The following is a 12,967-nucleotide window of genomic DNA, read 5'->3' as shown; positions in this document are numbered from 1 at the left end:
GCTTATCTTGCTGGGATCCTATGACCCCAGCTGACTCCCTGCCCTTTGGGCGGGGGCTAGACTCGATGATCTCCCGAGGTCCCTTCCAGCCCTGATGTCTATGAAATCTATGAAAGTCCAGGACTTCTTCACCCCTCCCGGTTTATAAAATTCAAAAACTAGGAACTTAACTTGATGATGGTCCCATTGCCTCTAGAATTCAGCTGTGCCTCTGTACGGTGCAATGCAGGGCCATAAGGAAGCACTGAGCTGGGCTAGGCTCTGGAAGCAGTATTAGCTGGAGAACACCTGTGCTAATGTACCGTGCTTCTCAGCAGGGTTAATGCACCTTGGCCAGAGTGCACTAACGTGGCTCTGCTGCTTCTGGCATCCCTGCTAGTTTAGGTCTCTTTGCAGAACAATGAAATGTGCAGTGAGAAATGCCTTATTCGCACTGTCAGTCACAGACGCAGGGCCCTATTCAGCACTCCTTACACCTAGCCCAATTGTCAGAGCTGGGGTTAGCTGAACTAGGGGGGTGTGCAACACAACCCTCACAGAGGAAATGTTATTTATTGCATCTGCTAGGGTAGTGTCAAATAAACTAACCAAGAATCGGGCTCTCTAGAGCTAAGTGGTGAACAGACCAAATAATAGGTCATCCCTGTCCCAAAGGTGTTACAAGCTAAACAGAGTAGAGAGTCAAAAGGTGGGAGAAGGAGCGTCTCTTGCAAGCAGTGAAGAGTGTGACGGTGGCAAATGTCATCTCAGTTCTAGGAATTATCTGGGGAGGCAGCAGGAGGTTTACTTGAGAGGGACTGGTAGTGCTAGCCAGCGTAGCACTGCTGAGCCTATACGGATGCCACAGGTTTTTCCTCCCAAGGTGGAGAACCTTGCATTTTTCGGTGTTCAACACCATCAGGTTCTTGTCCGCCCATTTGCTGAGCCTGTCCAGGTCAGCCTGGATCACCTGCCTGTCTTCTGGTGTGGATGCTTTGCCCCAAAGTTTGGTGTCATGGGTGAACTTGGCCAGTCCGCTCCTGACTTCAATGTCCATATCATTAATGAAGATGTTGAACAATATGGGTCCAAGGACAGAGTCTTGGGGGACCCACTGGTCACAGGGCACCACGATGAGTGGCTGCTATCAATCACAACCTTCTGGGTCCGACCACGGAGCCAGTTTTCCAGCCAGTGGATAGTGGTGGACCCAAGGCTACAATTGGCCTGTTTCACCAAGTGATCATGGGATACCAAATCAAAGGCTTTTTTGAAGTCCAGATATATGACATCAATCTCTTCTCCCTTGTCCAGGTGATAGGTCACCTGCTCTGAGAAGAAAATGAGATTGGTCAAGCAAGACCTACCCGCCACAAACCCATGCTGGCTATCCCTTAGGATGTTTGTGTTGGCCAGTCCGTTAAGGATGGCCTCCTTAATAAACTTTTCTAAGATCTTCCCTGGGATAAAAGTCAGGCTGATGGGCCTATAATTAGCTGGATCCACTTTTCTCCCTTTCCTGAAGATCGGCACCACATTGGCTTTCTTTCAGTCCTTGGGCACTTCATCAGAGCACCAGGAGTTTTCATAGATCCATGTCAGGGGCTGGGCTATGATGCTTGCCAGCTCCCTGAGTACCCTGGGGTGTAGATTGTCAGGGCCAGCTGACTTGAAGGTATCCAGCTTCTCAAGATGTTCCTTCACAAGGTCAGCATTACTGGAGGGCAGGGGATCTCCCTCACTCAGACCTCCCTGTCCTGTAGCGGGCATGGGTGTCCCATGGGACTGATGAAAGACTGACGCAAAGTACCCATTTAATAGGTTGGCTTTTTCCTGGGTGTCAGTTGTCCCATCTGGTTTAGAAGAGGTCCAATGTTGCCCTTGCTTTTCCTCCGGCTCCCCACATATCTGAAAAAGGGCTTTTTATTGTTCTTGATGCTTGAAGCTAGTTGGAGTTCAGTTGCAGCCTTGGCTTTCCTGGTTTGCTCCCTGCAAGACCAGACTAGTTCAGAGTAATCCTCCTTGGAGGTGAATCCTGTCCTCCATCCTTTGTAGGCCTTTCTTTTTAGCCTCAGGAGGTCTGCTAGATCCCTGGAGAGCCAGCGGGCCTGCTGTGCCCTCTTGCTGCCTTTCCTCCAAGATGGAATAGACTTAGCAACCACTCTTCTTGAACTCCTCTCTCCCTGGGGACATGGTCCCTTAGGGCCTCACTGACAAGCCTCCTGAGCTTGTTAAAGTTGGCTTTCCTGAAGTCAAGGACTTCCGTGTTGCTGACTGACTTGCCAGCTTTACAGCAGATGGTGAAGGTGATCAGCTTGTGGTCGCTGTCACTCAGCTTTCCATCAATCACTAGGTCGCCGATTAGGTCATCCCCAGTAGCCAGTACCAGGTCAAGCAGCACTTTGCCTCTCGTTGGCCCATAGACTTCTTGAATCAGGTAGAGGTCATCCATGCACGAGAGGAAGCTTTGTGACTGCTCGGATTTTGCTGAGTGATCCTCCCATGAGATGTCTGGGTAATTGAAGTCACCCATGACCACCGTGGTCCTGGAGCATGTTGCCGAGCGAAGTCCTGGTCAAGCTCAGGACTTCGGGTGGGAGGTCTGTAGTAGACTCCCACCGCTGTGTCCCCTGTGCTGTGTTCCCCATGGATTTTAACCCAGTCATCCACCCTGGTCACCAAGATCAGCTTGCAGGGATGTGTAGCTTTCCTTAAGATAGAGAGCTACACCCCCACCCCTTTTATCTACACGGTCCCTTCTATACAGGGTATAGCCATCAATACCCGTGGTCCAGTCATGGGGGGAGTTCCACCAAGTCTCCGTTATCCCTATGACATCATAATTATTTGCATTGGGCAGGAGGACGAGCTCCTCCTGCTTGTTCCCCAAGCTCCGGGCATTTGTGTCCAGGCAGGCAAGTGTCCCTTTGGGGGCTGTTGCCTTGCCCACAGATTGTACCAGGGCTGGGGCAGGGGTGGGCTCCCTTCAGTGCCTTGGCTTTGCAAGGGTTGCTCAGCGGGTCAGCAGTGGCGGGAGTCCCCCCGTCCCCCAACAGGCTTAGTTTAAAGCCCGGTGGAGCAGGTCAGCCAGTCTGGCTGAGAAGAGCCTCCTCCCCAGGGGAGAGAGGTGGAGGCCATCTCTTCCCAGCAGCTCACTGCTTCTCTTGCCAAAGAGCGGGTTGTGGTCATGGAAGCCAAAGCCTTCCCGATGACACCAGCGCCATAGTCTTTGGTTGACTACGTGGATCCTCCTCTCCCTCCTCAGCCCATAGCCCGAGACTGGGAGGATCGACAAGAACACCGCCTGCACCCCCAGACCCTTTAGCCCCACTCCCAAATCCCTGTAGCACCTCATGACCTGGCTGGGAGCGCTCTGAGTTGTCATTGGTGCCCACATGAATAAGGAGCATGGGATAGTGGTCTGTGGGCTGGAGGAGCTTAGAGATCCTCTCTGCAATGTCCCAATGCAGGCCCCCGGGAAGCAGCAGATTTCCCAGGCTAAGGGGTCGGGGTGGCAGACTGCCCCCTCAGTCCCCCTCAGGATGGAGTCTCCTACAACAAACACCTTACGTTCTGTCTTGGGGAGAGCGGGGCGGTAGCTGCAGTTGGGCCTGTGTTGCCTGCGGGAGCTGGCAACTCCGCAGGCTCTGCCGGAGCAGGAAGAGGTGCGTACCTGTTGCTAAGCTCCGGCGGGGCAGGGGCCTTGGTGCGGCGGGCCTTAGGGCCCTTGACCACCTTGGTCCATGCCCCTGACTGGACAGAGTGGGAGTCCCTGAGTCCTCCTTTGTCCTGGAGGGAGACCATGGTCTACCCTCCGGCTCCCGGGGGAGAAGGGCCTGGCAGTAGGAGTCAGTCTCCTGCTTGCAGTCCCTGATGGCGCACAGTCTCTGGACTGTGGTCTGGAGCTCCTCCAGCTGACTTGACAATGCTTAAAGCCTGAGACATTTGGCCATACCGGCCTGCACTAAACCAGAGCCATGCAGGAGCACTGCTGGATGAACAAAGGGGTCTGAGTTCAGTTTGTGGATCTGTCACTAATTCACTCCTGAAACTTTGGCAAGTCGTGTGACTGTTCTCAGTGCCTGCTAATTACCAGCTCCTAGGGACATTGAGAGGTTTAATCAATTAAGGTTTAAAGAAAGAGCTCTCAGATCCTGGGACAAAAGGCATGATGTATATGCAAATCATTATCATGTATCACTCCATTAGAACTTAGTGTGAAATCCTTATCCTGGCACTCTTCTCACATTAGTTTTACACCCGTTATTTCTCAGTGGAGTTGCTTCTGATTTACAAGAGTGCAATGGGGATGAGAATTAGGCCCCTTGTCTTCAGGTGAGTAGCTAGCACAATAAAATGCTGCAGAGAGATCCTTACTACTACAGCCACCTATGCGTCCATGTGAATCGAACTGAAGTAAAAGCCTCATTTTGTTGCTAGAAGTGGGAGAGTTGCCCCCCAACACCATCACTTGACCCATCACTGGCCTTTTCATAGCAACCCAAGTTGGTATCATTGAATATTACAGAGAGCAGCATGTGCAGCTTGACTGCTCCAGGTGATTTTTTGAATTGTCTGGATGTTATACAAATGCCAGCCTGCCAAATCCATGGCACGGAGCGGCGTTAGACTGTTCAATCCAGTGGGTGGCAACACACTTGGATTTCTCTCTTTAGGGTCCTCAGAGGCGGTTGGATGAGACTGTGTCTCCCACTTGCTCTCTGTGAGTAAAATGGTGATCCATGCTTCAAAGAACTGCCCTAACCTTTCGTGTATATGCAAGCTGAGAATTATTTTGGACCAGCTTGAGCATCAGCCATGGCATCAGCACAGCTAAATGGAATTGAATTAGCTCAGATTTAGGGCTCTGCTCTAGCCTTATTTCCACTATAACAATACTAATGTTTCGCACTTAGGACTATTTACATATTTAAAGAGTTTTGTAAATATTACCTGCTCTGATACTTGCAGCACGTTGATGGGGGAGCAGTAGTATGCTGCTTGGCCACGCAGTTGACCACAACCTAGTTTAGTCTCTTCTGTACACGTTCTTACATTGCCTCTCTCCCCACGGCATCTGCGTGTGTGGTCCAGGGTTTGAAGGACTTGCATTGGCAGAGGATCTTTTCTGATGACCTGACCCTTTTAATGCTAACTTTTAAAAAAAGGCTTTAAAATGACTCAGGAATAACAGTTCAGGAATGCTATTCTCTAGCCAAAATGCAAGTCCTGATCTTTCCTCCTAATCCCTCTATTTAACCACCAACGGTTCCTTTATCTTTCATTTTCCCCCATTCCCAACCTCAAGGTTATCTCCAGTGCTTGTCTCCCTCTCCCTTGTGTCTGACCTCTTGCTGTATCCTTTCACTTATCCCCCTGTGATATTCATATATAAAAAAAATGCCCCTTTTCACTGAGTGAGAAATAGAATAATTTTCTATTTAAATTCTGTATATTTTTTTCTTCCCGTTTATAAATGGTTATAGGCACATACATTTACAGCATCATTGACTTGGATTGTAAACCCTTTAGGAGACTTGTTTTTCCCATGAGTGTATATACTATAGCAACTAGCACAGTGAGCCCTCAGTGCTAACCACAACCTCCATACAATTTAGTAATAATGATAAAAATGGAGTCAGGACTAAGGACCTCCAGACTAAGTATAATGCGCTAGATGCGTCCTTCCCCATAGGAAGAGAAAAAGGAAGGCTAAAACAGTAGGTGATAGCTAGGGAAACTCGGGTTGAATTCCCCACCACACCACAGACTTTCTCTGTGCCCTTAGAAAGTCTCTCTGGTTTGGTGTGTTCAGTATGGTGTGTGATGGGGACAAGCACTTTAAAGACTGAGGTGTGCAAACCCTATGACGATGGAGGCCACCTAAATGCCCCAGATGATGAGATTGGCAGAAGTGGGTGCATTGTGAGCTCTTGGTAGGTGAGCGAAGAGTAGACGGATTCCCCTGTGGAAGTTAACTGTGACCCCAGGGGTCCCTTCCAGCCTTATCTTGTCATATCCTAAGAGTGAAGAAGAAATAGGAAGGGATGAGAAGAGTCACTCCCCCCACCCTCTTTTTTAAAATGAAAAGAGAGTTATAAAAATTCAGATCACCTCCAAACTGAGGATAAAAGTTGCCACCTTCTGCTTGGATGAGCAACTTAGAGAGATCAGGGAGTAAATTATTTTTACAGTCTTATTTTAATTTTTCTAAACAATCTGCTTTCATTTCTTTAAGAGATGGTTCCACAGCCTGGAAATATTTCTGGTAGGCGGCTTCTCTTTTCCCCTCTTTTAGTTGCACCCCAGTGCAACTGAATAAATAGTGCTATTTATGGTGCCCCACTCCCTTGGAAGTCCTTTAAGCAATCCAACTCCTCCCTTGGTTATTTTTATAAGAGTCACGCTTTGCAAATACATGATAAAGTGTTTCATTTTCTTAGTACCCATTGCAATGGGAAAACAGCTACCTTTTCTGCTGCCCTCACTCTTGGTAATGATAGAGAACAGGAGTCGGTCAACATAGGGGATATCATTCCTTCTTTTTCAGACTTTGGTGCATTGTGTTCATCAGTATTGCTTAGAGGCAATTTCAGTGTGCAAGAGCCATCTGAGGGGCAGTATCCAACATACATATGCATTAAGGACAGTGCCAGGGCTTCAGCTGCAAAGGAGATGGAAGTGAAAGCCACCTTTTGGGCATTTATAAGCACACACACAGAATCACAAGCCTGAGAAACTTGGGTTGGTTTTACATTGAAATGCAATGGGTTTACCAATAACTCATGGCTTTCTAGAATACTATTCAGTGATGCCTGATTCTTTGTAGTGTGCCATAGAAAGCTTGCATATATTACAGTCCAAGCCTGGTACTCATTCCTTAAATGCTCGTGTTAAAATAAACCTCTATGTCTATATATAAAATCTGCATTTGAGTGAAACATCTGATATCCTATGTGGTGACTCTGGAGGGAACCTTTGGCTCAAATACTGAGAAGCGAATTCACCTTTTCTGCTGTGCACAAACTCTGCAAAATAAAAGTGATACATGAATATAAAAATAGAACAGAAGAGACAAATAGTTGGACCAGATGCTTAGATTCCTGCCACCTAGACTGATTTAATGGGAGTATTTTCACTTGAAAAATATATGAGTGATAAAAATGAGAACAGTAGGCTAGACCCTGCTCTCCTTACTTCTGTGAGTAAAGCTGCTGTGCATGGCTAGACCCACCAGAAACATGCCTTTCTGGAGCAATTTGCACTGTAGTGTGTAGGGTGAAAGTTGTAATATCAGTCCTATTTTGCCAGCGGCTCGATAGACACAAATTGGATAAGGGAAAAATATGAAAGAAATTGGACCTGATCACACACACACCTCATTTTGTGATGGCGAATCCCAAAGCAAATGGAGCACGAAAACATAGAGGTCCTCCTCCATCTTAAACAGGAGCAGGATTCCTCTTGCAATTCCTGCAATGTGTGTATTTTACAAACGTCGCTGAGATTTTGTAACAGAGTAAGGGTGACAAAGAAACACATGACAGACAGAGTGCATTTGGCTCTAATGGGAGGTTTGTCTTGGTAAAGATCATCCCTCGACAGTTTTATGGGAAAGCGATTAAATTCTATGAGAATTCTTCAATAAAGGCCTAATGAAAAGGCCACAGAAGTCAATGGCAAGGCCTGGCTGCAGTATGCTTTGGATCAGGACTTCCATATTTAAATAGAAGGTACCTCTCAGTACTTAACAGTGTAAATCTCACCTCAGTGCTGCAGCGGCATGATGAAGGATAGTCTTCATTCATAACCAGAGCATTCCCTAAATTATTTTTAAACTTCCAGGAGAGAACTTTTTATTAGGGAGCTGTGCAGAGCAGTTCTCCGTCACTGTCATCTTGGCGCTTTTCTCAAGCATGGCAATCCTCACTTTTTCAAGCGCTGGAAGCATTATGCATCTTTACGCATTAATCAAACACTCCCCTCACGTATCCCGTGTGGCAATAACCTCTCGTTCTGTCTGATCACCCTCCATGGAAACAAACGACTACTGCTGTTCAAAATACCATCCCCAGTGATTTTCTATAAAGCCCTGTTTGGTTGAGAGGCTGCTTCTCATGCCTCTGTGTCTTGGTGTGTTCAGGGTGCGCTGGGTGGGGGTGAGGGGATCAAAAGATGTGCCCTTCAAAGTCCTGTTATATCCTGGTAATGCATAAAGGTCTGATCAGGATCGTGCCATTACTGTGTCTGACATTGTCCATGGTGTTGGAGTGATGATGTAACCGTAATGGTCCAGGAATTATAGGAGAGGCAAGGCTTTCTTTGGGTGTTATCTTTTATTGGACCAACTATGTAGCTGGGATATCGTTAGAGAAGCTTTAGAATGCAAAACACTCAGGTGGCCTGAAGATGAATGCTTTGCACTTGGAAGTTGGTCTAACTGTAACCCAACTATACAGTTAGACATATAAAAGATATCACCCAAAAAATCCTTGCCTCTGACATTGTATATACACACACTGATTTTTCCTTGTCCTGTTTTCTTCTTCCCTCCCCACCATCCCCATATTTTTTTAATGGCTATCTTGCCCTTCAGATGGTTGTCTTGAGTGAGGGACACCACGTAGCGGCACTGTAGCATCCCACGATAGGACTCGTCTCTCTGAAAGCCACATAACACCCCCCCGCCCCACTGACTGCAGGTTGCTCTTGCCATCTTCTCTCCCTTGTGTGCTCAGGTAGGCTGACTGGCTACTGATGAGGGGCTGCACAGAACTGAGATGTCACCCTATTTGTCTGGGGGAAAATACTGGGTGTGCAACTCTTGCTTTCTCAACCCTTCTGCCCTGCACCAGGTAAGTAGAGCGGCTATGCCCAGCTTTGGGGGAGGGTAAAAACCCTCCCATACCTTTCTGTGCCATGAATGCTGGGCCACGATCTGACCTACGAGAGAGAGAGAACGAAAGTTATTCAAAGGTAAGCTGTAAATGAAAAACAACTAGGGTATGAGATGACGTGCTCCTAAGTTGGGTATAGAGGGCCCCAAAGGTTTTCAGTTGTTTTTCTACTTGATGTGTCCTTAGACAGAGGTAGCAGGGATGGCTGCTTTTCTTTGGTTCAGCTGGCAGCCCGCTTGGGTAAGTGGTGCATTGTCAGCTTTTAGCTCTGTGTTGCATGAGCATGGGTGTCAAATCCTTAGCTAAGGGACCTCCTTTCTTAAGTTTGAGTCGTGCACGGGTTAACACAAGCAGAAGCAGTCTCTGCTCACACTTTGGGCTCGTCTTTATCACAGAGTTCACCTGAGTTTTAACTTGAATGGTGCCAATAATCCAACTCCTCTCTCCATACAAAAACCCTCAACTCGAACACGCTGGTACTTCTATGGCTAGTCGGCTGGCCCAGCGAGGAGCTTGTGTTAACATAGATCCTCAGCTTCTAACGCGGCCACTGCACAGCTCGGGTGTTATTTTGCAAAGTGGCGGCTTTCACTCAATAGCCCATGCCTAGAACTCCTCTGTGGTGGCAGAGCCCTCCTTTCCGCGGGCAGAGTAATTACAAGTTTCTGCTAGCAGCCAGCAAAGGCATGCGTGGAGACTCGCATACTTTCTGCTGGCTGCTGTGGTCCCTTCAGCAGCCAGTTCCCTCTAGAGGTGCACTTTGTCTCCCGTGCAGCGGGGGAGCTGCCAGAAGCATATGGGTGCACGTGCACTGGGAAGGCTGCGCGGGGGGCATTGCTGTCAGCCACCTGCCCTTCTGGCAGCAGAGCAAGGCATGTGTAGACAAGGCCTCTGTCGAGCAATTGTCAGTTCCTTCATCATCAAAAGCCTTCTTCAGGTGACAAGGCCTGAAATTTTTAAGACAAAAAACAAACTCTTTTTAGGCTGCTATCTCACTTTTTTCCATCACAAAGCAGCAAGAGGTGGTACCTGCCCTGTTCCACCCTCTTCTTTACATGCCACATTACACAGAAGCCCATTTCCCATTGTCATGGGGCGGGGACCCAGGAGTGCCCGTGTTCTCTCCTGGCGCCCCCTACCTTGCTAAGTGGGTGTCCACGTACCCTCATAATCTCGCCTGCCACGTCTTGCTGGAAAAATATTATAAAAGGGAGGCTGCCTTTTACCCTCTTGCACGGTACCCTTTTGCGTACTTCTGCTGGTACCCCGTCTCCTGATGATTCAGTGCACTTCCGCCACAGGGCTACGCGTGGCTCCTACCGCCCCTTATACCACGCCCCAAGCCTCTCAGATGTCCCGGACGTTGTTAAATCTATCATCTCTTCTTGGCGGCCCTTCTCCGGGGCTTCTTATTCCAGGACACTCGCCCTTCTCTGGGGCTTCTACCCGTACACTCGCCCTTCTCTGGGGCTTTTTATTCCAGGACACTTGCCCTTCTCCGGGGCTTATCCCGATCCGAATGCCAAATCGCCCTCCCAGACCTGCCTTCCCGGGTCACTTGCCTGCACTGGGCTCCTCACCCCGCACAACTCTGCCCCACTGGGGCCGGGGTCTATACAAACCCCCAAAACGCGGCACCCTGTCTGGTGCCAGGAACCCCCACGCTACTGGGGAGCTCCCATGAGGCCCCCTCCAACCCCTACAGCCTCACCCGGTCCTCCAGTGTAACAAATAACCAAAACCATAAGCCAATCAGCTGTAACCCAAATTCTAGCCTCCTGGCTTAAAACGTAAACTCTAAGCCTTCTGGCTCATCAACATTACCATCCCTGCCAGGGGTTTCTCTGCCTGGTATTCTCCACCTAAGCTACTCAGGTCATCAGGCTTCTCATGCTTTGCTTACTCCCGCAGAGCTTCATCTTTTACAACTACCAGAGGGAAACTGCCTGCCTGGCCTCAGCCTAGGCTGTTTATATAGGCCAGGTCCTGCCCGCTTTCGGTCAGCTGGCCCTTTGCAACCCACACCTGTCTTTTAGGAGCAGGCACTTCAGTGCCTGCGACACATCTCCCCTTCCCAAGTTTGAGTCCCACTAGGAGCAGGGCGCGGAAGTGCCCTGCGACACCCGTCCAGCAACCAGATTGACACAGGAGCATGGCAGTATCATGTGCATTGAATTGCAGGACTGAGGACTGATGTCCTGCTGCCCTTTTCTACCTCTGCCCTTCACTCTTTGTTTGCTATTGTCCAGCTCTGCAGCTCAGGAAGAATGAGTGAGCTGGGACAGTGATTATTTTGTGCCCAAAGCCAGAAGGTAAGAGAGATCCTGCTCTTCTGCATGGGAGACTCCACTTGGGATATTATTTCCCTCCTGGTTCCAGTCTGGATTCAGTTTCCAAATTCACTAAATGAGCAAATATTAGAAATGCATAGAGACAGAAATAATGGCAGCTAATAAGAAAATCCCAAGCACTGGGGTTCTGGAAGAAGGAAAGAAATATTAAAATGTGGTCATGGCTTTATTGAGGCACTCTTACAATACAGTGACGGGGGCCTTACAAATGCCTAGCAAGAGGGAGGACTCTTTCCTGCTCCCAAAACACCACCAAAGTATTAGCACTTAGACATTTCTCCGCAAAACTGTGCCGGCTCCCGAGTCTGATGTTTCAGCCTGAACTGAGGGAAGATTAGAGCCAGGCTCTGTGTGTGTGTGTGTGTGTGTGTGTGTGTGTGTGTGTGTGTGTGTTCCCTAGGCACAAAGCAGGCATTAACCTCCCAGCTTGTACACATTGTACTGTACCGCGGAGCCCCCCTTGGCTCCAGGCTGCTTGCAGGACACGCTTCGGCCCACCGCTAAACATCATTTTCCAGCTAAAGGTTAATTACTCAGGGGGACATTTTCATCCAAGCTGTTGCCCGCAGGTTGCAATCCCTGCCTGAGTTCTATTTTTAGCCTCGCTCCTTCCTTGCTATTGATCCCAGCCACCCAGCGTTAATTAGATACACACAACACACACAGCATTTGCAACTCATTTATCAATTCAGTTCAGCACCTCTATCCCCTGAGATGTAATTTGGAGCCCTCCTTGAATCAGGCTATTGATCTTCCCAGCAACTTTGCTATAGGATTCTCTGTGTTGTAAACTATTTATAGATCCTTCCCCTCTTCCTCTCCCCCTGGAGAATCAGAAATGGGCAGCGTTAATCAAGCTGCTATTTTTAAAATGGGGCTGACGGGAAACCAAGCATTTCCTTTGATTTCTTCAGTCGGTGGCTAGACGCCCCTTCTTGCATCTGGGAATCCTTGCCGGCATATAGGTTGTTACTATGAGTTTGGCAGTGCACAATCTGCTCGGCTGACACGAGAGGAGATTTTGCTTCGCTGCGATCTTGTGCTGTTGGCACCGTACACTCATCCCGCCCCTCCTTAAATCGCTGGTATCCATAGTCGAGGGTAGGGGTGCTGGGTTTGGACAGGGCCCGAATTTAGTTACGCAGCACTCAGTCTGGTGCCAGGAGCCTGGCGCGTGCTGGCTACAGGGTCTTGCTCCTCCGCTCGGGGTCAGGCCCATCGCCGTATTCGGGGCCAGGAGGGAATTTTACCCTGGGGACAGATTGGTGCGGACTAGGAGGGGGTTTTTTGCCTTCCTCCGTATACGTTCCCCTTTCTGGGATTTTTCCAGCGTACTTTAACGCCCGTTGCAGGGCGAGGATGCTGGAGGCCGTGGCCCTCCGTTCCCTGTGGCGGGCGCGGGCGTCACGTCTGGCGCGGTGGTGAGAGGCTAGACGGCGGGTTTGTGTGGGGCGCTCCTGCCTCGCGCAGCGGGGCCACAGCTGGCCCCGGGAGCCCCTCGATGACGCCACGAGGCACTTGGCGAGGAACTGGCCCCTGAGAGAACAGCCGGGCCCCTGCAGGCAGGCGGGGTGAGCGGCGGGGGGTGGCTGTGGCCCTGCGGGCACCCCCCCCCCAGGCTGCGACCCGCACCGTCGGGCTCAGCCTGGGCGCAAGGAGAAACTTCCTGCCCCGGAGGGAGAGGCAGGGGCCGCTCGACCCCTGCCCTGCGCGGGCGGCGGTTGCCTCGGGCCGTGAGGC

Source organism: Crocodylus porosus, unplaced genomic scaffold (genome assembly GCF_001723895.1).
Source record: "Crocodylus porosus isolate Cpor-Errol unplaced genomic scaffold, CroPor_comp1, whole genome shotgun sequence".
Classification (NCBI taxonomy): Eukaryota; Metazoa; Chordata; order Crocodylia; family Crocodylidae; genus Crocodylus; species Crocodylus porosus.
This window is presented reverse-complemented; position numbering follows the sequence as displayed.